The 25,309-nt window shown below is 37.4% G+C and overlaps 1 protein-coding gene across 1 annotated transcript in view; it reads right to left on the bottom strand.

Moving 5' to 3' along the window:
* CHD6 (chromodomain helicase DNA binding protein 6) overlaps positions 1 to 25,309 on the bottom strand; it is a 175,004-nt gene that overhangs the window by 130,968 nt on the left and 18,727 nt on the right. Inside the window, 1 exon segment of the mRNA XM_025039666.1 lies at positions 7,102 to 7,177. The gene's annotated coding sequence lies outside the window, so the exon portion shown is untranslated.

Here is a 25,309-nt window from a genome sequence, read left to right on the forward strand (position 1 = left end):
TTCCTTTTAAAGACCCTATAATCTAGTGGACACATCTACACAACTAAAATATTCAAACTGGGTGATAAAATGCTTCTGCAATAATTTTAAGGGCTTCTTATATTTTCAAGGCTCTAGATGAGAAGTTTTACTTTCCATTAAAGGTAGCACAGTACCAAAATACACTGAGGACAGACATGCATGCGCTCACGCGAATCGATTCTTCTCGGTGCCTGCAAGTTTTCTTTGGAACGCAGAACATTTGTAAATAAGATCTACTTCTACAACTTCTGTGTATAGTTTTTAGGCTAGAGCAAAATCTGCATAGGTTCATCTGTGTGATTCTTTACTACAGGCTAGAGAAAACATATCACCTTAATGTCATGACTACATGTTGGAAGCATTCACATCTGTAAGACTAAAAGAGGGCCATGAAGACAGGCATTTTGATCTCTACTATATATCTAATTCTTAGCAAGTATCTGATGAATGAATGAATTCAACATATTAAGATTACACATGATTTTATTGATAGGAGGACAAAAGAGAAGGATCATACTAAGTGTAAGGGAAATTTATCAGGCGTGGACTAAAAACCTTTCTCTTCAAAAATATAGATGCCTAAACTGAAATAACTGCCAAACATTATTATAGAAAAGGCACAGTACCATCAACTTCCAAACTGAGGCGGCTTTTTGTTTTGCCGATTGGAACATATACTACCACTGCTAACATTAACTTAAGATACTTTTGTTTCTCAAAAATGTTTTAAACATTTAATATGTTATAGTAAAAGCTGGTTACCCTGTACATGAGTAGTGCAGGCCAAAAGGCAAACCAAGAATAGTGATTTTGATCTTTGTCAGTGAAAAGACATAATTAGCAGTAAGAGTAACAATAGCCTTCTAGTAAACTGTTGTTACTTGATCCAGAGTGTCGGAAAAGTCCATTCCGAGAGGCTTCCTATTGGTCAACTGCATAATAACAGGGCTTTTACTAACTGAATGAATCTCCTCTAGTTATATAAACTAATTACTACTGACTTCAACCAATGTCATGTTGCTGTAATTCCTTACTATAATCTGTTGTGCCCGTGATGGTTGTCAAGGTGTAAAGGAAGGAAGCTCTCTCTTTTTGACTAGAAACATTTCAACAGAGCTGCATTCAGGACACAGAATCAGGACTGAATGGGATCTTTGAGATAACCTAGCCAAACACTTTGATTTTAACAATGAATGTGACACATCTGCATAATACAGGAGGAGAAAGGTCAACTCCAAATCCCAGTTCATCTTTTTGATCGGAGAAAATCAATTAAACTCCTAATTTGGTGATAAAAATCAAGTTGCTTGATAAGAATCGCTATTAGGATAGTAGTAGAAGCAAGTGGCCAGACACTACCGTAGCTATCAAATATCACACTGTAAACGTGACTATACTGTTTTGTATTGTCATTAGACCCTACACCATAATGTCAACTGACCCAGATAAGGAATGATCGCATTTGTGAACACAGGACTAAAGAAACCAATCTCCTGAGAGCCAAGCCCACCTGAGGTTCAGAGCCTTGAAAATTCAAGCTATGCCCTTATATGGGAAGACAAAGGGTTTTACAAATGACATTCCATATTCAGTCTCAAGAAGTCGCACCAGTAATGCAAGACCTTCTGACCTGTTAACACTTTAATGCCTTTTGTGAAAAAGAGTAATACCTGTGGACTTGGGAGTGAACATATCTAGGTGCCGAACACACATGGTAGTATGATTTGTACAATTTATTCAATCTCCCTGGGTCTCAGTTTCCTTTGTAGAGTAGGGACAGAAACCATCTTTAGGGAGAGGAAATGGATGAGTTCTATTTCAGACAGGCTGTTTGAAGGAACAGTCAAGACAAATATAGTGAAGGGAGGGAATGTGAAGCTCAGGCAATGCAATCCTTTTATCCTGAGATAGCAAAACTAAGAGTCCGAGCTGCCCCGATTCTCAAAGGCTCACAATCGTTCAGAAGTTCAAGAACTGGGTTCCAGTTCAGCCCCTTTAGTACTACATGAAGCTGCCGCGTAGGCAAACGAAAATAGCACAAGTGAGAGCTCAGGATTTAGACGTGTTCTATTTGGGACACTCAGGGAGTGGACAGAGGTTAGAAAGATATTCTGTAGATAAATTACAACAGTCTAAAAAAAGAAAAAGAAAGCCCATGAGGCCAAAAAAAAGGAGAGGGTCCAAAAAAAGTAGGCTGGAGCCAAGGATGGTTTTCGTCTATCCATGGGGTGAACAGAAAGCAACTAAAACAGCTTGATAAAACTATCATTCATATGGACCTTTTAAGCACATTTTAGACACAATGGATGGACCCTTCAGAAAATATTACAAATAAGAGAACAAAATATACATATTATTCATATGATAAATGTAAGAATATAACTGCAAGTAAATCTAAATTCTTTATTACTTTCATAAAGCCTTCCATTTGCATGCTGAATTGTTAAACAAAATTATTTTGGAGCAATTTATAGTAAGGAACGAAGTCTATCTGATAGCTATCCAAGACAGCAGGAACAAAGTAAACACATTACCAGAATCATAATACAGACAATACTCAGCAGAGTTTTTACTTTGGGATAATAAAAGAAAAAACACATATTTATGGTTATCCAGGCTCCACACTCTTTATTCTACAGGAAACAGAAGAGCCAGCCCAAGTGCAATTTGAAAACATCTTATCAATTAAATTTGTGGAATTCCTAGCACAAAAAAGATGGGATTTCCCCCTATTTCTACAACTCGGTATTCTTAAAGTAAAAGAAAACCCAATATTTTTCCAAAGTGTTTTTTCCCTATTGTTTAAAGACAAGACAAATAATGGATTCTGAATCTGACACAAACTTCCTTCCATTCACGTTTTAAGGTGAAATCCGGATCCTAACTTCCACATCTTACATGGAATCGCGGGCTCAAATCCGGGCGGATGCTGCGGCCTGATGGAGACCACAGTCATCTCACTGTTCTAAAAGCTGTTCAATCCTGCGCCTTCCCTGGGCCCAGGAATTTTTGTTTAATAGAAGTTGAGAAGAGCTTTATAAGCTCTAGGTTTTTAAAAGATGAAATAGTTCTTAATCCTCTCCCACACTCAATTCCCCTTCCCCAAAACCTAAAAGGAAGTACTGTGAAAAATGCAGAACAAGTCTGTGGGGGAAATAAAGCAAGATGCTGTAGGCTGTGAATGAGACGCATGTAAGACGTCCTCCCGGCAAAAGCAAGTCCAGACCGCACTGGCTGAATGGTGAGGTGGGTGGCTGGCAACAGGAACCTCTTGCCACTAAAATGCCCTGGTTCTCCAAAACTGGTTTACTACACTAAGAGTAGAAACTGTAGGCAATAAGCAAAATACTCAAGAGACCACCCTTAGGCAAATTTGAGCCAAGTGACTGAAATCTGTTAATATCATCTACATTCTACACAGTCAAATGTGCCTACAAATTGGTATAGATGTCACCTATTTTTAATTATTAGCAAACGACGTATTGTTAAAACTATTGACTTCTAACATCTAAATAATTACTTAACTACAAGTAGAACTCAGCAAGTTTTCAGATTGGGATGTGGTGCTATTTTAGAAGAACTAGGGTGACGTGACAGCTGATACAACTCATGCCCAGAAGGAGCAAGAGAATCACAGAACCTGCTAGTTTCCCTGGTAAGTAGTATCAACTCCCAGATCAAAAGACAACCATTTTGAAATATAAACTTAACTTCTTAACAGTCATAATCTCCCACTTCTATCACATTATATTTATATTACCTGTTCCAACGCTCCCTTCCATCATCACCACAAGCACTAAGAACCTGCCGTAGTGATGTGGTTTAAGATTGTTCTAGATAAAGATGACCAGTGTGGAGGACAGCAAATTTCCAAACTGCCACTCTGGAATACATATGCAGAAGGAGAGTCATACCTTCAATCACAGGCACGCTTCCCCGTGCTAATTTACAAATGAAGCTTTTTATTGGTGGCACGGTATAAGCCCAGGTTGGTAATAATATGAAATAAATAAAAGTCAGGAAACTCTCCTTAGCCTGGATATGAATCCAAGTATCAGTTCTTAAAGGCTCGATAGAATCATAAAGGAGGTGGTGACAAAGCTGCAATGTCATAGAAAAGTAAAATAAAGGCAGCCTTCAAACAGAAGAATGCAAAATAATAACCTTCTGGAAGACCAAACGACTGCATCAGATTCACCTCTGGGCCCCCTATATCATAGGACAGGGTCTACAAAATAGTAAATACCTGTACATTGGTTGAGTGAGTACATTGGCTGAATTTATAAATGAAAAGATTCCCCTGCTAGTTTTACTACTCACTATTGTCTTCCTTCTACTCTAGACACAAGAGTGCCACTAGACACTCAAAGAGCAAGAGCAATCTCATATCCTATGTATGTGGAGATATCAAGATCTGTAGACAAAAGTAGGGAATTCCAAGTCTATTACTGTTATTCACTTTAATCAGATTTAACAATGACGGGACTTTAAAAAGCTGGCTCCACTTTAAAATTCACTTTAACATCTATCCACAGTGTAATGCCAGTTTCTTAGCAATCTTTGCTTTCTGGGAATGTAACTCCTATCCAGATTCCATATCCATCTCCCAGATACAGGTTCAACTCTCAACTTGGTAGATTCCTTAGATTCTGCACCCAGAGTTACCTACCCCTGAACAAATGACAGCACTGAGCTGTTTCTGCCTGCAGCTTTTTAAAGCCACACACTGAGTCTCTCTTATCACCACCAATTCCTGAAACAAAGCCATGGTTCCCATTACGATTAACCCCTGCATTGTGGGATCCCAAATCTCTGAGCCAGTAAAAAAAGGATCTGGTGATTTATCAGCTGCTACAAGAAGAGTATATCATGACGAAGATAAAAGCAAAGATAATGCTTACAGAGGACAGCTGTGCTATTTTATTTAGACTAAGAACAGTGGCATCTGGAAGGCCATAAAAACAAACTTCTAAGCTGCCGTTCAAAGATGTGGTAAGAAGAATGGCAATAAAAGGAATAAACTGCTCTACGGAAGTAAATGTGCCTAGTAAGTTGCTTCAGTAGTGACGATTTTATCCCAAATGAGAAGCAAGGTAGTCTGGCAATTAATATTTTGCTGAATGAATTAGATATTTGTTTGTTAACATTAAGTTGGACAACCCTCAAACAGATTTTTTAGCCTATTCTAGCCTAAATTTTGGTTTTGTTTTACTTTTAGAATCAGACTGTACCACATTTTAACTTTTATTGAAGTATAATGTGCATTTTAAAAAGAGTATAGCTCTTCAAACCTGAATACACCCATGTATGACCAGCAACCACATCCAGAAACAGAACGTTACTAGTGTGACAGGAGCCCTACCCATGTTCCTTTTTGGTCACTACCACATTTCTCCAAAGGTGACCACTAGCCTGACTTCTAAGAGTACAGAGATTCATTTTGCTTGTTTCTGTATCTCATAAAAGTGGAATTATATAGTATGTACTCTTTCTTGTGTCTGGCTTCTGTGCCAGTTATCAATTTATTGCCTCTTGACTTCAAATTCACCCTTCAGTACCTGCTCCGTGATAAGCACTGGACTCTAAGCATTTCTCCTTCACAGAGACCATGATGTTAAGCTTGGCCAGTAGAGGGCACTGGAGGGATACTGCAAGAGGAAGGGAGCTTATCTCCCAGGTTCAAGGGTTCAAGGCTTTTTGTTCTTGCTCCTGCTCCATGGTCACCAGTGAAAGCATGTAGGGACATCTATCTGGGGATGCTCTGGCTCAACTGCATGCCCAGAACATCAAACTGTTTTCTCATTCTCAAAGACAATCTAGAAGCTTTAATTTGCCAGCATAGGTCCTACCTATACTTGAGTATAATGAAATCATCCCATAGTTTATTCTTCTCTAGGATAAATATTTTCAGACAGTTAATATTATTATTAAACACCTCACATATTTTATGCTTTCTTCTGAACCTTCTATGTTCTGTATCCTTATTAATTCACAAAGTCAAAAGCCGAACTAAAATACTTTGTCTGGTTAAAGTACTATCAACTCTTATAAATATGAACTGAAACCAAGTCAAATTTTATGGTGAGATGCTGACTGCACTCCTATTAAAGAAGTTGGGAAAGACAAAGACACCATCTATCAAGCACTGCTCTGGACATTCTAGAAAATATGGGGAAAATTATGACATGTATAACCCGGAAAGACAAAAAATTATTTATATATGATGTGACTGTTTCTCTTCTAAATGCTTAAGAAACTACGAGAACCAAGAAAAAGAGTTTATAAGATGGTCAGTAAAAAAAATATATTTATGTAAACATCAATAACTGTTGAAAAAAAATCTCAAGCTTTCTTCGAGTACACAGTTGCAGCTATTCACATCACGTGTACCAAGTGAAACCAACTCTACCACTCTGGCTATGACTACCTACTCAAGGGCCTGGTGCCGAGGCAAAGGCCCACACTTATCTAGGCCAGACATGAGAGGTCAACCTGCTGTATAGTACAGTACAGCACCATACTGAAACTGACCCAATCAGCCAAAAGCCCACACAAACGCAACTCATGTTTAGCTTTCTTTATTAACACAATTCTAGAATTGTGTTAACATATGCCCAACATAATATTCATCTTGAATTTCTATTACACCAAATTCATGCATTTCTCAAATTTCTCCCTCTCATTTTATGGTTTATCCTATCTCTAAGGAGCTGGGCACCTCACTCAGCAATCAACAAGAGAAGATATGCAGCACAGTCACCAATGAAACTAAAAGAACCAACTGTTTCTTCAAGTACAAAATTAGGATGTTTGACATAAGATTTTAAAACTCCTTTCCTAAGGATTCTATGCCCTAAAATCCTGTAATTCTAGGACCCCGGTACATAAAGTAACTACATAACTACATACCAAGAGAAAAAGACTGAGAAACAAATCCTGCAACATTAATATGTTCCCTGCTTTACTGAAGATCTCCATTCTCTCACTGGGTTTTGGGGGGGGGGGGGGAAATATATATATATATATAGAGAGAGAGAGAGAGAGTGTTAATAAATTCATTTTTGTCTTCAAAAAACTTACTAAAAGGAAAGGCTGTACAGAAGTCAGGAAGATGATTCAGGAAATCTGTTTCTGTTAGAAGGCATGAACATCTTTACTAAAAAAACAAACACAAACAAAAAAACTTGTTAAATACTTCAAGAAATCCTCTAAATTTGGGAGAAAATTAACCATGCAATGATTATCAAAATTATATAGTATCAATATTTGAATCTGTAAGTAGAATAAATAAAATTAAGCAACATGCTATCTTTAAATCCATCCTCACTCTTATAACCTAAAGAGCTTCCTGTGAAATTTTACCACTGGTGCACAATTGCTTGAAGCCTCACAGACTAAAAGACAACTAAATAAGTCCATCTCATTCACCCCTGACCCAAGGAAGCTTCCTCTTATCCCTATCAATGATATTCTATTGTTCAACCCTGGGATTGTTACGACATTCAGGAGGATCGAGTCATTTTCTTTTTTTCTTCTTCTTTTTTTTTTTTTTACAGTAGAAAAGTTTTATTAGAAGGGAAAGCACACTTTCAGACGTGGAAGCGGGCCTGGGCAAGAGAAGCATGGCTCGAAAGGCCTCGAGTCATTTTCTTATCCACACAGATTAACCTCTTATTAGACCAGTATAAAACAGTCACAATTCAAATATAAAAACATAGAAAAACATAGAGACTTTTTAATGAAAGAACATGACTGCTCAAATTATTCCCACCTGAACTGACATTTGGTGTAAGTAATACATTCACTTGCTAAAGTAAAAACAGAATGATGGGAAAACAAGAGGAAGGGAATTTAACAGTTTGTTAAAATGAGACACATTACCTCAACTTTAAAAAAAAAATCACTTAGCAAGACAGCAGAGATAAACAGGACAAGGTCATCTATAGTGCCTCCTGACCCTTGGTTCTATAATCAAGACCTATGGCTGCTATTTATTATAATTTGACAAATCTGAAAAAATTGTTTTTATGGTATTAGACACTAGCTATATGGCTTTCTGCCCCCACAAATAACCTGAAATTGTATAGCTAAGATCTGAGTGGCTGTTTAGAGAGCAAGCAGCCTGAACTTCAAGGCAAAAAGGGTCCACAGGCCAGAGTCGTACCCTGTGTGAATTTGACTGTGACCTCAAGCTGTCTGCTATGCTTCCCTTGTGACCTTTCCATCTATTCTGACCTCATAAGTCCCTCTACACCAGATGATATTACCAGAGCTTGAGGGCTGGTTCTGCCTCCATCTAAAGTCAAGTTAACAGATTTTTTAAAAGGTTTTAGAGTAAGAAGGACCCTCTTAAAGGGAAAACCCTACATATTTGCCCCTCCATGTGGGCATGTTATGTTTGTATGTGTGTCTCTCTCTATATATATACACCTGCACAAGCAAACAAAATACATATATGCACAGATTATTTATATATGAATATAAATAGATTATCCTCCAGGACTAAGACAGTATTCTTGTATTTTTCTAGTAGTACAGAGACTACATAATCCACTCTGTCCTGCTAGAGCACAAATTCAGCAAACTGGGTCCAAATCCAAGCCCCTGCCATTTATTAGCTGTGTGACCAAGGCAAATCACTTCATCTCTCTGCCTCAGTTTCCTCATATGTAAAACAGGAATGATAATCATGTGAGGATTAAATAAATTAATACAAGCAAATTATAAAGTACAGTGTCTGGCATATAAGAACTACTATATATCAAATAGTAGTAGTGATATTTATACAATTATATAATCCCACCTAGACAGGATTATAGGAAAAATGTGACCACAGCAGTGCAAATAAATAACCTACATGGATTTGAGTGACCTATATGAATTCATGATCCATAATCCCCAATCAAAGTAAATTTAGAACTTTACTATGCTTATAGCAAGCCCCAATGTAGGTAAAAATATTTCATGAATGCATAATAATCACAAAGCAGGAGTCTAGCTCCAAATCTGTTCCCATAAAACCTTTTAAAGACAACTCGTTCAAAGTCAATAGAGAGGCATTTAATTTAGCTAAACACACAACTTTTAAACATTCTTTTCTATACAACACTTCTTTTACTAGACGTAATGAGAAAAAAAATACTTCGCATAAATTTTCCAGACACCTCAGAGTTTACATGCAGTTTTCAAAGTTCATAACAAAAAATTTTCATTTCATTTTCTACAGTCTTCTTAAAATGCAACAATAGTGAAATAAATGATTCCGGTAACAATCATCAGTGAATGTTAAATTAAGACCATTAAATGAAAATATGACCTGAAAATCTGCAGGTTGTCAGAATGTCAACCCATGGATTTTGTTGGTCAAAACCTTGACAACAAAGGGCTATGCCAAAATTAACCTACCAATCAATCTCAGTATACAGAGTGAGATAATCAAGCCTTCTGGTCTTCTAATATGAACAGGAAGTACAATATACCGCCAATGAGTAATTAAAAATATGAATGATTACAAAAATAGTTACGCTCTAATTACCTGTTTACAAGTATATGAAAAAATAACATTATACAAGGATACAACCATCAACATTAATAAAGTGAGGACGGGGATTGACCTAGTTTCATCAAGAAACAGTGACATGACCAAAAAGAAAGAGGGTGACTTATTACAGATTAAAAGAGATTAAAGAGATATATAAATCCAAATGCATTAGAGGGACCTTATTTGGACCTGATTCAAAGAGTTAACTGTAAAAAGTCATTTTTTGAGAAAATCAAGAGAGTCAATATTAAATAAAATCAAAAAATGAGGTAATAAGAAATTTATAGGGTATGATGTGCTTTCCTATAAAGTCCATATCTGACAGATATGCACATTAAAATATTTATAAGTGAAATGATAGGTTGTTGGGGTTTCTTTAAAATACTCCAGGTCAAAAAGAAAGTGGAAAAAGATATATAAAACAAGAATGGCATGAGGACTCATATTATTCTATCTACTCTATGTATGTTTGAAATTTTCTATAACAGAAATTTTTTATGTTAAAGGAGAGACAGAAATTCATAGCCAAATCTAAGTTTGGCCAACATTCATCAAAAACTGCAGAAAACCTCTATGTAAAACACACACACACACACACACACACACACACACACACACACTTGACAACAGTGGCCCCTAAAGGCTGCATGTGAGATACTTTGAGCAGATTTCTTTTGTCAGCAGAAATTCTCTCTACAACATTCCTATGGAAGTGTGTCTTCCACTAGCCACTGTTCTGTTACCGAGGTGTAAACGAGATGTCTTAATACAAAACCGAACTCTTCCAGCTTCTTTACCCTGAGAAAAGTTATTCAAGGAAACTTAACTACCAAAACATCTATTTTTTTTAACGGGTTGTATATATTTCTAAGTCTCTGGCAATGTGGCTCTTTATACTTTTTTTGTGTCTCCAGCATTCATATAAATAAATATTTTTGTACAAGTTCAAGAAATAATCTTTAGCAGTTAAAAAAAAAAATGCTGTAATTAAAAAAGTTTATTTAAACTCCCCTTCTTCTAATCCCTTCCTTCTACATTCTCACTGCTCCTAAACATAATTCAAGCTATGTTATCATCTCATATTTGGTATCAGAGTAGATAAAACATTAACTGACTATGCTAGATTTACAGGTCAACTACATCACCCGTTCCTTTCCAAACTTAAAAAACATATGAATAATATTCGTTGTCCCACATATAATAGTAATGGACTTACACTTACTTGTCTGCACTTAACAGAAGAGGGTACTTTTCAAATGCTATATTTGCTAATCTAATAAATGGGTTCAGGAATACAGGCAACCACAGTTATGCAAGGAATAATTCTCTCTGATCTTCAACTGTTTTGTACCTCTCCTCCTTGTTAGGTAAGGAAAACAGTGAGTCCCAAATATTGCACCTTACCAGCCTTACCAGTATTTTCCCGACAGCTGTCTGCCAAATGTTTTGAATAACTCTCACCAGACTATCATCACCTTCCTTTATAACCCCCTCTGGGCTTTATATTCTTTTGAACATGATTTGGTCAATAATGGTGGTAAAAAGGAAGAGAAGCTATAAAAACACACAACAATAAATGATGCCTAAAAGGAAGGATGAATATAGTTTTAACATATAATTGAAAATGAACTGTAAGATTAAGTACCTTTGGTCCTAGAGAAAGCTGATCTGGGAACTCTATTTCTGTATTGATCTTAGTCCCCTGGGAATAGGGCACATTGTTCCTAGGGTAGGAGAGAAGGTACATTACGTTATTGCTAGCAAGGTAGAAATTAATTAGCTCTGCTCTCTTGCTGTTGTTCATATTCCGAGCAAAGATTACTTCCTTAATTAATACAGAAATAGTCACATTTATCAATACTGAGATAGATGGTTTTTGGACATTAAATGTTTTTCTACTGAAAGAACTTAGCTTCTAAAAACTTATAATTGGATTTACCTTTCTAACATGCGCTGTTAAATAATTAGGAAACTGAAATGCAGCGACTAACATTTATTGCACTATTTTCCTTAATCATCGTAATCAACTCATGTGAGACATACTATTATTATTCCCATTGTATAGATGAAGCAACCAAAGCACAAAGGTGTTAAGTAACTTACCAAAGAAAATGGAGCGAGTAAGTACTGGAATACTATCACCATGATAAGTACGCAAAGTTTTTTAAAGATAAACAGAAAAAGTAAAGCTATCAGTAACTTATTCCAAAATCCATTAAGTATCTTTAAATCTCATGAAGAAATATCTGCTGAGCATCTACTGTGTGCTCAACACTACTAATAATTACTAAAGGACACTGGAGAAGCAGGAAAAAGTTAATCCTTCTCAAAACATTAATGTCAAGGTAGGGAGACAAAACGTACACGTAAAACTGGTAAAGAAAATGAGTGTCTTCCCTGTGTAGTGTCTTCATAAATTCATCCACGGCCTGCCCTCACTTCTCAACCTTTTTTTTTTTTTAGTGCCTTTTTTTTAGATACTTCACGGTGGAATTTCAAACAGACAATCTTCCCACTAACTGGTGAAGCAGGTAAAGAGGCACTGTAGATTTCTGGCTAAGAAAAGAGAATCATTCAATAATCTCAATTCAATTCTAGCCAGAAAAAGACATATCTAAAATGTAGTTAAAAGACCATAGAGATCCACAAGACACTCTACCTGCTTATAAGAAATCACAGCCTAGTGAGAAAAGACAAACCTGCTAACAAATGTCACTTGGTGTGAATGACAACAGAACTAAGGAAGAGTTTCGGATACAACAGAAACAAAGGAGGAAGCAACTACGAGAGGAAGTCCTAATAAGGTGAGTCCCAGGGATGCTATAAAAAGAAAAGATATAAAAATGTGGAATTTTATAATAACTGAATATAATGAAATTATGCTCCTAGTCCTATAATTGGTTCTGAATACTCTGTATGCACAAATGTGACAACATGCCTGCCCCCAAAACCTACCCTTAATGTAATAGAAGTCTCGACATCAATATTTAATGTCCACCTCAGATTCTACTGCCCTACAATAATGTCCAACAGTCCATCAAAAATTACAAGACATACAAAAAAGTAAAGGCGTAGAAGGAGACAAAGCAATCAAGAGAACCAGACTGAGAGATGATACAGATGCTGTAACTATCAGATAGGGAATTAAAAATAACAGTGATTAATAGGTTAAAGAATGTACAGGCAATATGCATGAACAGATGGTAAATTTCAACAGAAAGAAAATGTAAGAGTCAAACAGAAATGCTATCTTTTTTTAAAGTATTAGAGATTTTAAAAAAAAAAAAATCCTTTGATGGGCTCACCAGAACACTCAACATAATCAAGGAAGGAATCGATGAACTTGAAGAGAGATCACTGAAACATAAAGGGGGAGGGGGGGTTATTAGAGATTTAAAAAAAAAAAAAAAATCCTTTGATGGGCTCACCAGAACACTCAACATAATCAAGGAAGGAATCAATGAACTTGAAGAGAGATCACTGAAACATAAAGGGGGAGGGGGGGTTAGCAGGGAGACACACAACAGAAAGAACCTTGAAAGCTGTGGGATATGATCAAATGATATCATATATATGTAACTGGAGTCCCAGAAAAGAAAGGAAGCGAACAAGGCAGAAACAGTACTTGGGGAAAAAATGGCTGAGAACTTTTCAAAAATAAAGTCTTCAAACTACAGATATAAGCAGCTCAGAGAATGCTACAGAATATAAACAAATAAATACGATAGAGAACATATACCTACATACTTCATAGTAAATTGCTAAAACTTAAAGAAAAAAAAATCCTAAATACAGGAGGAGGAAAAAGACATTACCTTCTGAGGCAAAAAATAAAAATGTCTGCAGAATTTATGCAATACAAAAGATAATAGAGTAATATCTTTTAATTGAAAGGGTGAAGAGGCAGACTTTACAATCCAAAATTCTATAGTTAGCAAAAATATCTTTCAAAAATGAAGGCAAAAAAAAAAAGGACAAAATAATGCCTTTTCAAACAAAAGCTGAGGTACTTCAATGTCAGCACACCTGTCCTACGAGAAATGGTAAAGAAAGTTCTTATGACATGACAAAAATGAAGATCTACACAAAGAATAGCTCCAGAAATAATAAAAAATAAAGTAAATGTACAAGAGCTTTTTTCTATATTTTTATATTTCTATATTCTAAAAGATAACTGTCAAAAGCAAAAATACTAACAGTGTATTGTGAAGATTATAAAATATGTAAAAGTAAAATGTATGACAATGATATCACACAAGATGAAAGAGAAAAATCTAGACGTATATATACTATGTTAGAATCTTATACTGTATGTGAAATATGAAGCAATATAATATGTGAAGGTTGACTATAATGTACATTGTAAATCCTAAGGCTACCACTAAATTTTGTTAAAGAGGTATAACTAATATACCAATAGTAAAGATAAAATGGAATTTTAAAAACCCTCAATATAAAAGAATAAAAAGAGTAAAGGGAGAACACACCAAATGATACAAATAGAAATTAACTAGCAAGATAAAAGATTTAAATCCAACCATATCCATTAAGTGAAAATGGCCTAAATATCCCAATTAAAAGGCAGAGATTATCACAAGACTCAGTTATATTTTCCATAAGAAATCCACTTTAAAGATACAGATAAGAGTAAAATGATGGGAAAGATATACCATACAAATATCAATCAAAAGAAAGCCAGAGAGGCTACGTTAATATCAGACAAGGTAGATGTCAGTAGAAGGAATAGTAAAAGAGATAAAGATAGCCATTCGTATAAATGATAAAGGGGTTAATTCACCAAAAAGATATAATAATCCTTAATATGTATATATCTGACAACAGAGCTTCAAAGTAAATGAACCAAAATCTTATAGAAGTCAAAGAAATATGTATACTTTTGCATATATATAACAAAATATATAATTATATATATTATAGTTGGAGATTCGACACTTCTTTTTCAGTAATCAATAAAACGAGTAGATAAAAACCTATTAGGATAGAAAAGATATGAATAACTATCAATCACCTTGACCTAATTAACATTTATACAACACTCCACCCTGCGAGAGCAGAATATAAATTCTTTTCAAGGGCACATGGGGCATTGACCAATATAGCCTATATCCTTGGCCATAAAACAAATCTCAGCAAATTTAAAAGAACTGAAATTATCCCAAAGTATATTCTCTGACCATAAAGTAAAACTGAAATCATTAACAAGTATATAGAAAGTCACAAATATTTGAAAATAAAATACACTTAACAACCTTGAGGCAAAAAGGAAGTAAGAAAAATTAGAAAATATTTTTAACTGAATGAACATCAAAATAACAACATATGAAAATTTATGGAATGCAGCTTAAGCAGTGCTTAGAGAAATGTTTATAGTATTAAAAGCTTATTTTTAGAAAATAAGAAAAAGTCCTCAGATGAATTAAGCTTCTACCTTAAGACACTAAAATGAGAGACCAAATTAAACCCAAAGCAAGAAGGAAAGAAATCATAAAGAACAAAAATCAATGAAACTGAAAACAGAAAAATGACAAAAATAAAACTAAAAACCAGTTGTTTGAGAAGATCAATAAAACTGACAAACCTCTAGCCAGAATGATCAAGAAAAAAAGAAGACACAAATTACAAATACTGAGACTCAAAAAAGAGACATTTCTAGAGATCCTACACACATTAAAAGGATAATAACACTAACTTTATGCCTGTAAATTTGGACAACTTAAATAAATTGGTAAGTTCCTCAAAGGACACAAAGTAGCAAAGCTTACTTAAGAAAAAGAATCTCAACAGCCCTTCATCTATTAAAGATGGTAGATATATAGTTAAGAATCCTTCAACGAAGAAAACTTCAGGTCAAGACAGTTTCAGTGGCAAATTTTACCAAATTTTTATGGAAACAAAAATCATACCAATCTCACATATATTCTTCCATTAAACAGAAGAGGGAGAAACTCTTCCCGTCATATTTTATGAGGCCACTATTACCCTAACACCAAATCCAGCAACAGCAACGGCAACACAAGAAACCATAGTTTAAAGACAAAGATCAAAACAAAGACACTAAAATCCTGAACAAAATACTGCTGACCCTTGAACAACGCAGGGATTAGTGGTGCCAACCTCACACAGTCAAAAATCTGCATATAACTTTTGACTCCCCCAAAACTTAACTAAAGTTGGCCCTCAGCATCTGTGGGGAATTGGCTCCAGGACACCCATGGATACCAAAAGCTCCAGATGCTCAAGTCCCTTACGTGGATACTGTCGCCCCTGGACATCTGTGGATTCCCAACTGCAGATCGAGAATGCTGTTTCTGATCTGTGGCTGGTTGAATCTGAAGATGCAAAACTCAGACACAAAGGGCTAATGTATTTGTTGGAGGAAAAAAAAATATGTGCCTGTAAGTGGAACCGGGCAGTTCAAACCTGTGTTGTTCAAGGATCAACTGTACTATCACATTGAATCCAGCAACATACAGAAAGGATAATACATCAAGACCAAGTGGGATTTATCCTGGGTACGCAAAAGGGATTCAACATTCAAAAATCAATTAATGTAATTCAACAGACTAAGGGGAAAAAAAAAACCACATAATCATTTCAATAGATACACAAGAAGTATCTGACAAAAGCCAATATCCAGTTATGATAAAAACTTTCAGCAAACTAAGAATAAAAGAGAATTTTCTCAACCTGATAAAAAGCATTGATGAAAAAAATTACAGTTAATGGGACTGCATTATTTTCCCCTAAACTCAGAAACAAGGCAAGCATGTCTAATCTCATCACATCTATTCAACATCATGCGGGGGTCTTAATGCAGTAAGACAAGAAAAATAGAAGACATACAGATTAAACAGGAAGAAATAAAACTGTCTTTATTTGCACTTGACATAACTATCCATGTAGAAAACCCCAAAGAATCTACCAAAAAAGCTTCTAGAACCAGTGACTTAGTTTAATGAGGTCATAGGATGTAAAATCAATATACAAAAGTTAATAATATTTCTATATTCTAGCAAGGAACAACTTGCTAGAATAACATTTAAAGTACCACTTACAACAGTACCCCAAAACATGAAATACTTAGAGGTAAATCTAAATTAAACACAACCTTCTAATTATTACAAACCAGCTTTAATGTGAGCAGTCTCTTCCCTGTACAGAAAAGCTATAAGAAAATCTACCTAGCCTAAAACTTCGAAGTTTGACTTATTGTCTTCAACTCTTGGATGGTTTTGCATGAGTAAGCTTTCCTCCCCGTAGATGGTCCTTTCTCTCACATTTTCCCTTATAACAGAGTCATCCTGAGAGTTCATACTGTGAGGCTGGTATCTTGGAACCAAGAAACAAAAGAATTGAATGCAGCCCCAGAAAATTAAAAGTTTGCAAAAGCAAAGTTAAAAGCTTCCTCTCTGGTGAATTGATGACCCCAGAAACTGACAAGCCTTAATAGTAAAAACCCCAGATGAAACACAACACTGTGCAAAAAACTTGTCTTATTTCATTCGTGGCCTCTATTAAAAAGGCAATACTAGGCACCATGTATTTCAAGAGATGTCCCTCCTCCCAACACATCCCGACACATCTAATTGGAACAGAGGATGGCTCCTAATCCAAGGGCAACCAACGCCTAAACAGGCCAAACACAGAGGGTATGACATTTCTGGGGTGAAAAAAAATAAATAAACCTGCTGGACGAAAATGATTTTCTCTCAGAAATCTGAAATGAAAAGTACCAAAACAATAAGCAGCATTTAGCCACAGGAGTAGAAGCTGAGAAGTCATGAGGCTGAGAGTCTGGAGGAGCTGTAAGTGGCTTGGACATGGAAAAGTTAAGAGAGAACATAGTATACAAGTAGGCAGAAGCTATAAAGTAGAGAGCCATACACTAGGATGAGGAAGCCAGTGGGTAAGAGAAAGGTGGGCAGACCCACTGGGCATCATGTAATGGCAAAGTATGGTGAGAGACCATCCAAGAAAGCCAAGAAAGCCTACTCCTAAAGGCCCTGGAGCTGTCCTGGACCCAGCAGGCTGACTGTGTTGGTCACCTATTACCACAATGACACTACACAACAGGCCAGGAAGTCTCAGGGGCATACGACAGTGAGTATTTAATTTCCCCTCAAGCATCTAGTTGGACTGGCTCTGCTCCCTGCTGAAGAGGCAGCAACTACTCAAGAGTTCTTCTTCTCATGGCGATGGCAAGGAAAAAGAGGACAAGCCCGTCAGCACAAGCGTGTGCAAACCTCTGCTTTCTTCATGTCCACTAATCTCCCATTGGGCCAAAGCAAGTCATACAGCCAAGCCCAAAATTAAGAGGTAGGGACATAATCCCATCTACCATGAGGTTATGGCAGGGGTATGAATGTAAAATGCTACTATAGGAGAGTGAAGAATTAGGGCCAATGATTCCGTCTATACCTCTCTACACTGCTTTCCTAAACTAACTTGGCTTAAATTTCTGTTCCTTTCAACTAGAAGAATCTAACTAAAACACTCTCCAATGCAGTGTTACTTATGAACCGCATGTCTCCCTTCTCCCCTTAAGAAGTAGAACCATCTAAATTAGTTTGTTGAAACTAATGAAAAACTTTAAAGTCAGCAGACATGTCTAGAAAATGTAGCAGTAACTACTCAAAGATTTCCACAGACAGAAGGTGCCAATAAAACAGGCAGACCACTCAACCAAGGCAGACTTTCAAACTAGTGTGCTGTGGGTGCAAAGGTCACAGGTTCCTATATCCAATGCTTTTGAACTCTGTCAGCACCTTTACGGTTAAAAAACACTTACCTAAAATGGTACTATCTACCCAGTTTGTAAAAAAGAAAAAGTAGAGTGGAACAAAATGGTAGAAAACAGAATGGAAATAAAATAGAAATATTTGAGAAGTTAAAACATTTAATTTGCTGGAAATATAAGAAATATTGTTCTTCGTCTTAAAGTTTTGAAAAAGACAGTTTACTTTCTTCAAAAATTAAGTAAAATTCTGGGTACACTTTTGAACTGACCCACTTCAAACAATGAACTTACTTATTAAAAGAATTAACAATGTCTCAGTAATATCTGTTAAAAGAACCTCATTCCTCAGTAAACAACCAAGCAAGTCAAAGATAACACAAGTATTATATTAATATAAACAGAAATTAGAGCCACAACACACACTACCTTTGACTGCTGTTCAAAGATTTTTAAGTGCTTACTTCTGACTCGGACTATCTTGGCAAAATCAATTCATGGTCAACCAGGCCACAACTAAGAGAAGAAACTGCATCGGCATCAACATACAGATGCACCATGAAAACACGTGGGCATGTCGAGACTTCCCAAGATCTCCCAGTTCACCCCGGGCTGGGTCTAGTACGAGTGGGTGTGTACTAAGGCACCTCGTCCAACTCTGCCTGAGTTCTCATAACAGCCTAGGAGCTTTCAAGATCAATTCTGGAAAAGGGTCTTACAGTAACTCTAGGACACACACCATTATATAAGCACCAATACACTGAAAACTAAAGATTTCCCATTCCCAGGTACCTAAAACAGGCCTCATCTGTGACCAGAGAATTCCAATGCAGATTGAAACAGAGGCAGTCGCTCCAAAATTCATCATAACAAGATTTCTCTGTCTCCCGTGAAACAAGTTTAAGATGTGACTATCCAAAATCCCTTCCTTAAAAAGAAAAATTCCACCCTCTAACTTCTTGGTGGCCATTGCAAAAGAAAATTCAAAATAAAATCCTTCTACAGAAAACTGTTTCCTGTGATCATGGAGGAAGGTTGAGGTGATCTGATTTAGAAACAGATCTTTGGTATCCAAATGTTTTGATAAGGAAAATGCCAAGGCTGTTTAACTCTGGCCCAAAGAAAAGGGCTAAATGGCAAGAGACCTCGAGGGAGATGGTTTGTTCAGCACTGGAACAGATTACTAAGAGTTATGAACGTTATACAATTATTTTTCTTTTTGACGTCCACCTGGCCTTTATGGTTTATTCTTTTCTTCTTAGTCCCTATTTTCAGTCTTTATTAACTGTTAAACACCATAGCCTTAACAGTGTTAGACATCTTACTCAAGGCTCAGGGGTTTGTGCGTAGACAGACGGAGCCATTAAGAACTCAGAGATGGCATTTTAAGAGCAAGCCCAGCCCCCTGCCCCCCACAAGGGTCACACCAGACTTTGGTCTACAACACTGCTACCTGCTTGTGCTAGCCCTGTTCTGGCCCGTTTCTCTCATGTGACAACCCTCAGACAGCCAACAATGTTATGGCAGGTTCTGAAACATAGGGGTTATGAACTGAACTCAAAATTCATATGCTGAAGCAAAGCCTCAAACCCCAGTAATTCAGAATGTGACTGTATTTGGGGATAGGGCATTTAAAGAGGGTAATTAAGTTGAAATGGGGTCACTGGAGGTGGGCCCTAATCCAACATGGCTGGTGTCCTTAAAAGAAGAGTTGATGACACAGACAACACATAGAAGGGCCAGGTGAGGATGCGGTGAGAAGTACTGCAAGCCAAGGAGAAAGGCTTCAGAAGAAACCAAACTTGCCACCTTGATCTCGGTCTTCTAGCCTCCTGTGCTGTGACAAAATAGATTTCTGTGTAAGCCACCCAGAGCCTGGTATCTGTTATAGTAGCCTCAGCACACCGATAAAACACGGAACACATTTTGCTACGATATCCCTTGACTGAGAAAGAGATGCTGCACCTAAAACCAGCCTTAGGGAATTTTTGCCCACTCAATGAAACCTCTCAAGTCATCTCAATTATTGAAAAAACACCACTTTCGTAACAAGCATATCTGTAGTTTTATCTAACCTTATAAAAGTCTTACATAACATCGACAGCAAAGCACTGCCGGGTACTTTTTCCTAAGCTATACAGCCATCAAAATTCACTTCCATTCCTTGCCTTCTCACGACCCTTCGCTAAAGCTGTCATCTCCCATGGCTCCAGCCCAAAATGGAAGTCAAATTTATATGTCAATGTTTTCCTCAAAAGTTCTTCCTAACGTGGTATTTTTGGTATTCTTCCATTTCTTAATTTAAAATCAAAACATCACTACTGCAGGTCTCTGAAGACACCACGCTGCCTACTTCCATACCTATACCACCCGTCAACTCTGACCATCAGAAAACTTCTAATAGTCCTTTGACGATCAGAAGAAATTTCACCTCCTCTATAAAATGTGTCAAAAACCATTTTCACCCCTAAAAGTTGACCAAGTCTCCACTGTCATAACAATGGGTGTAAGGGTCTGTCTCCTTCAGTAGCCGGAAAGCTCCCTCATGGCGGCACCATGCTCATCTTTGACCCAGGCCCTTGCAAAGCACCCAGTGTGTGCCACTTTGAAATGTGTGTAGAATAAATGAATGCCACCCATAAATTCATACCCACTTTCACTGTCATCAATCATATATGATCGTTCTGGGTCTCTTCCTAACAATGTGACTGGTAATTAGAGCTCCCCAGCAAATCAGATGAATCTCACAATTATAAAATCGAGTAAAAGAAGCCAGATACAAAACATACATTGATGAAGCCACATAAAAAACATACATTGATATAATTCCACTGAAATTAAGTTCAAAAACAGGTAAAACTAATCTTTGGTGACAGAAATCAGAACGGTGCTAAAGGAGGTGTGGGTTACAGGTATTGTCAGAGAAGAGGCACAAGAGAACCTTCTAGGGTGCCGGCAATGTTCCATCTTGATCTCAAGAGGTCGTTACACAGGTACATACAACATGTAAAAATCCATCGAGCAGTATACTTGAAACCTGTACACTTCACCGAATGCACGTTATACTTCAAAAACCCAATTTCTATGTATGGTCCTTATCTACCCTCCGTCCAAAATAGTCAGTGCTCATTAATGTTTGTGGCTGAATGCCTAAATACTTAATCAATTAACAATTTTCATATAAGAGAAGAAAAATCTCACCAAAAAACTGCAGTCAAACTCTTAAGTTGGAGCTAGGCTACAGGGAACAGCACCATTACCCTCTCACACAAGCAGGAGAAATTCGCTTCTGCCCTGAGATGCAGTGTGCCTGCAGGAGCTACTTGGGAACAATTTTCCCCTCCTACAACTGGCCTAAAGCATAATCCCCAGGTGACCAGCCCTACTGTTGAGGCACAGGATCCTAGCAGCATTTCAAGACACTAAGAGAAAAAAGAATTTTACAACTGCAAACTCTTTCTACTATATATAATAAAAATCTAGACACACTGGCAATGAGATCAGAATTTTTATTATATATTATACTATATATAATAAAAATCTAGACACACTGGCAATGAGATCTGTCCATTTCTCTGGCAATTTTCGCTGAATTATTCTGCAACTCTCTGCCTGGGTAACTCCTATTCATCCTTCAAAACCCAACTCAGATAGTAACTCTTCTGGGAAGTTCTTCCTAACCTTCCTACCCTCCTCTATGCTCCTTTTACTATTCTACTTACTTGTTTCATTGCACTTTAAATAATGGTCATGTCCATTTCCCCTACTAGGCGTACTCACATTTGTCGCCCTGGCACCAAGCGCATGGCAGGGCACTTCAGAGACATACAAGTGTCTGTTGAATTGACTTGAAATATGACTACCACTGGACAAGCCCTAACATCTAAATGTCCAACCCTAGAGTCCTAAAATAAGTGGTATTTCCCAGATAAGGCACAGTCTGTACTCAAGAAGAGGGAGTGAAAAAAAACTATAAATATTCTCTAGGACACTGTTATTTTTAGTATTGTGGTCACCGGTCTCTCAGAGTGAAGTTCAGAGAGCAACCTGGAGTCTAAATGACTTAAACGAAGAACATGGGATCTGCCAGGTAGGCTACGCTCCTGAACAGAGAGGTACAGTGCAGCCGACATGCTCCCAGAAGCAGAGGTTCATTCACTTCCAGGCAGGGTCCCCAAGGTCCTGCATTTATATTACATGTAGGAACAAGTAACTGTGGGACCCTGAACAAGTTTCTTTACCTCTCTGTGCCTCAGTTTGTTTCCTCGTCAGTTTAAATATAAAATGCTTGGTACCCAGCTCACAGTAAGCACTCAGTTAATGTTGGCTCTAATTACTCTGCTGCTCTGCGACAGGATAGGGATCCCTGGGTTTTATTTGGTCCAATCATATTCCTGCCCTGCCTGGCACTGGGGCCTGATGTACTATCCGGGCCTTTCCACCACTCGCTCCCATTTTTACAAGGCTGATTCTCCCTAGCTATGTAATACAGGGTCTCCCTCTCACCATGAATACACCCCAACAAAGCAAAGCTACGCCTCATTTTTTTAGACCCTCTCCCTTTCCATTTTCCTAATGAAAACTTAGTAGATTCCTATTTCATTTCCTCAGTGCTCTACCCCTTTCAACAGATGACGGTAAATCAAATACACAGGTCTCTATAGTCACTCTCTCAAATATTCTTATGGATAAACCCAGTTTAATATCGTGTATTTCAACGATGTAAGGCTCTACTATGTAACATTAGATCAATCTTCCCTCCCTTCATCTCCCCGCAACCCTGCCCCAAATCTCTTTCTTCTTTCAAAAGGGAGAGGTGGTACTGGCACCATAAATCACAGAAGGAAGATACCCATTTCATCTTCCTGACAGCCAAGCCCTTTTGCTGCCACCAGAGCAGTTTTACCTGTGGGCTTAAAAAGCTCACTGTAGACCTTCTCTGCCATGAGCTCCCCAGCCTTCATCCCATACCAAGGAGTAAAAGTGCTCAAGTTCAAGGGCATTTATTGAAACAAAGTCCAATGATTACAGTGAGCACAGTGGTTTAAGGTCGAGATTCTGCCTGCCTCTTTGTTCTCGCCTCTCTGGTGGACGGTGGGTATTCCCAGCTATGCCTAGGCATTGCTCTTCTTGCTGGCAGACATGCTTCTGCAAGTCAGTTATTCACGACCAGCATTTCTTTTTCAATTAAAAAGTACTTACAATAAAACGGGTGAATTTTATGGTATAAATTATCTCAACAGCTATTTTTTAAAAAATACAGAATAAAAAGTGCATTACAAGTAGAATAAATATTGAGTATTAAAACCTTTGAATTACATATGTGTGTATCGTGGGCACAACATAGTGTTGTTATTGCTATGAGTTATGGTCACAACAAGATTACAGAACTCCAGTTTCAGCAGTCGGATGCGAGCCTAAGGTAAATTCTTTGTGGGTAGGAGAGATAGCAAGCAGATTTTGGCCCGCTTTGTCTCCAGGCATTAGACTGCCTTCCCGCTTAGGTTAAAACATGCATTCTCAATGAGGCATTATCACCCCAAGGAGACAAAAATTGGTTCTTGGGTTAAAATATTTTACTTATTTATGTATGAAGCATACACCCATAAACAGATACAGTATATTTGTGGTAGTAAATAAGTTTCACAGGTAGAAGAGCAATAAGGCTAAAAAAAAAAAAAAAAGGTCTAAAAAAGCCCCTTAGGGGACCAATTATGAAAAAAAGAAGTTGAGAAACACTGGGTTAAAAATAACTCATTTCATGAAGCCTAACTTCCAAAACTCCACATTCAGCCAGAAATGGTGGTGTCAGCAAGGCCTTACAGCCTTTGGTTCACCTTTTTTCCCTGAAAAGGGGGTGGGGCTGCGTTAAGGAGGGCAGGGGCTGATAAGAGACAGGCGCCCCACGTTCCTACTCAAAAACCATCTCATTCTCACCCCGCCCAATGTTAAAACCAATGCTCAGGTTTACATGAAAAGATCTGAGTTCAGTTTTGCATGTGGGACAGGCAAGTAAAGCTGCTAAGCATGTAGTTGGAAAATGGGTTTGGAGCACACAAGACGGTGCGGATAGAAACAGATTTTAGCTTCATTAAGAGGTGAAATAATAGGAAAGAAGTCTACCCAGGAAGGAGTGTAAAGCAAGAAGGGCCAAAGGGCCAAAAAGACACAACCACTGGAATATTTAAAGAGGGGTAGGGGTCTGGAGGTCCTTAATAGGTGTGTGTGTGTGTGTGTGTGTGTGTGTGTGTGTGTGTGTGTGTGTGTGTAAAACCCTATGAACTATTTAAAGACATGGTAATGATAACCTGTGGTCCTCAAGAAATAGCAGATGATTCTTAACAGATGATTTAGAGTCAACTATGAAAATCTTTTCTCAAAGTTTCACTGACACTGACATTTTCTTAAGCACTTGGGTGACCTGCATGGCTTTAACCCTAAAATGGGAAAGAACGCTTTGTCCGAGACAAAATCTCTCCAGCCTCAGGAAGATGTTCACGAGCAGGTCTGCACAGGGTGCTAGGTTCCACTTCGAAGCTTTGCCGTCAGACTAAGGACAACTCCCAGGAATGGTGTGAGGCACGGAAGGAGGCAGGCAGGTAAAAATGAGAAGCTGGGCCACACTGCCCGTTAGAGGAGGGTTTTCATTTCCATTCCTGAAATCCTGTGACTACCAGGTCACACTAATAAGCATTGAAAGGTAAGGGTTTGAAGGGCTGAGTGAAAAATGTGAAGGGGTTAAGAAATACAAATTGGTAGTTACAAAATAGTCACAAGGATGTCATAGGGAATATGGTCAATAATATTGTAATAGCTATGTATGGTGCCGGGTGGGTACTAGACTTACTGGGGGGATCACTTCGTAAGTTATATAAATGTCTAACCACTATGCTGTACACTTGAAATTAATATAATACTGAATGTCAATTGTAATTTAAAATTTTTTAATTAAAAAAATTAAATAAATAAACTCAGTCCCCCCACTCCAAAGC

Source organism: Pteropus alecto, unplaced genomic scaffold (assembly GCF_000325575.1).
Source record: "Pteropus alecto unplaced genomic scaffold, ASM32557v1 scaffold45, whole genome shotgun sequence".
Lineage (NCBI taxonomy): Eukaryota > Metazoa > Chordata > Mammalia > Chiroptera > Pteropodidae > Pteropus > Pteropus alecto.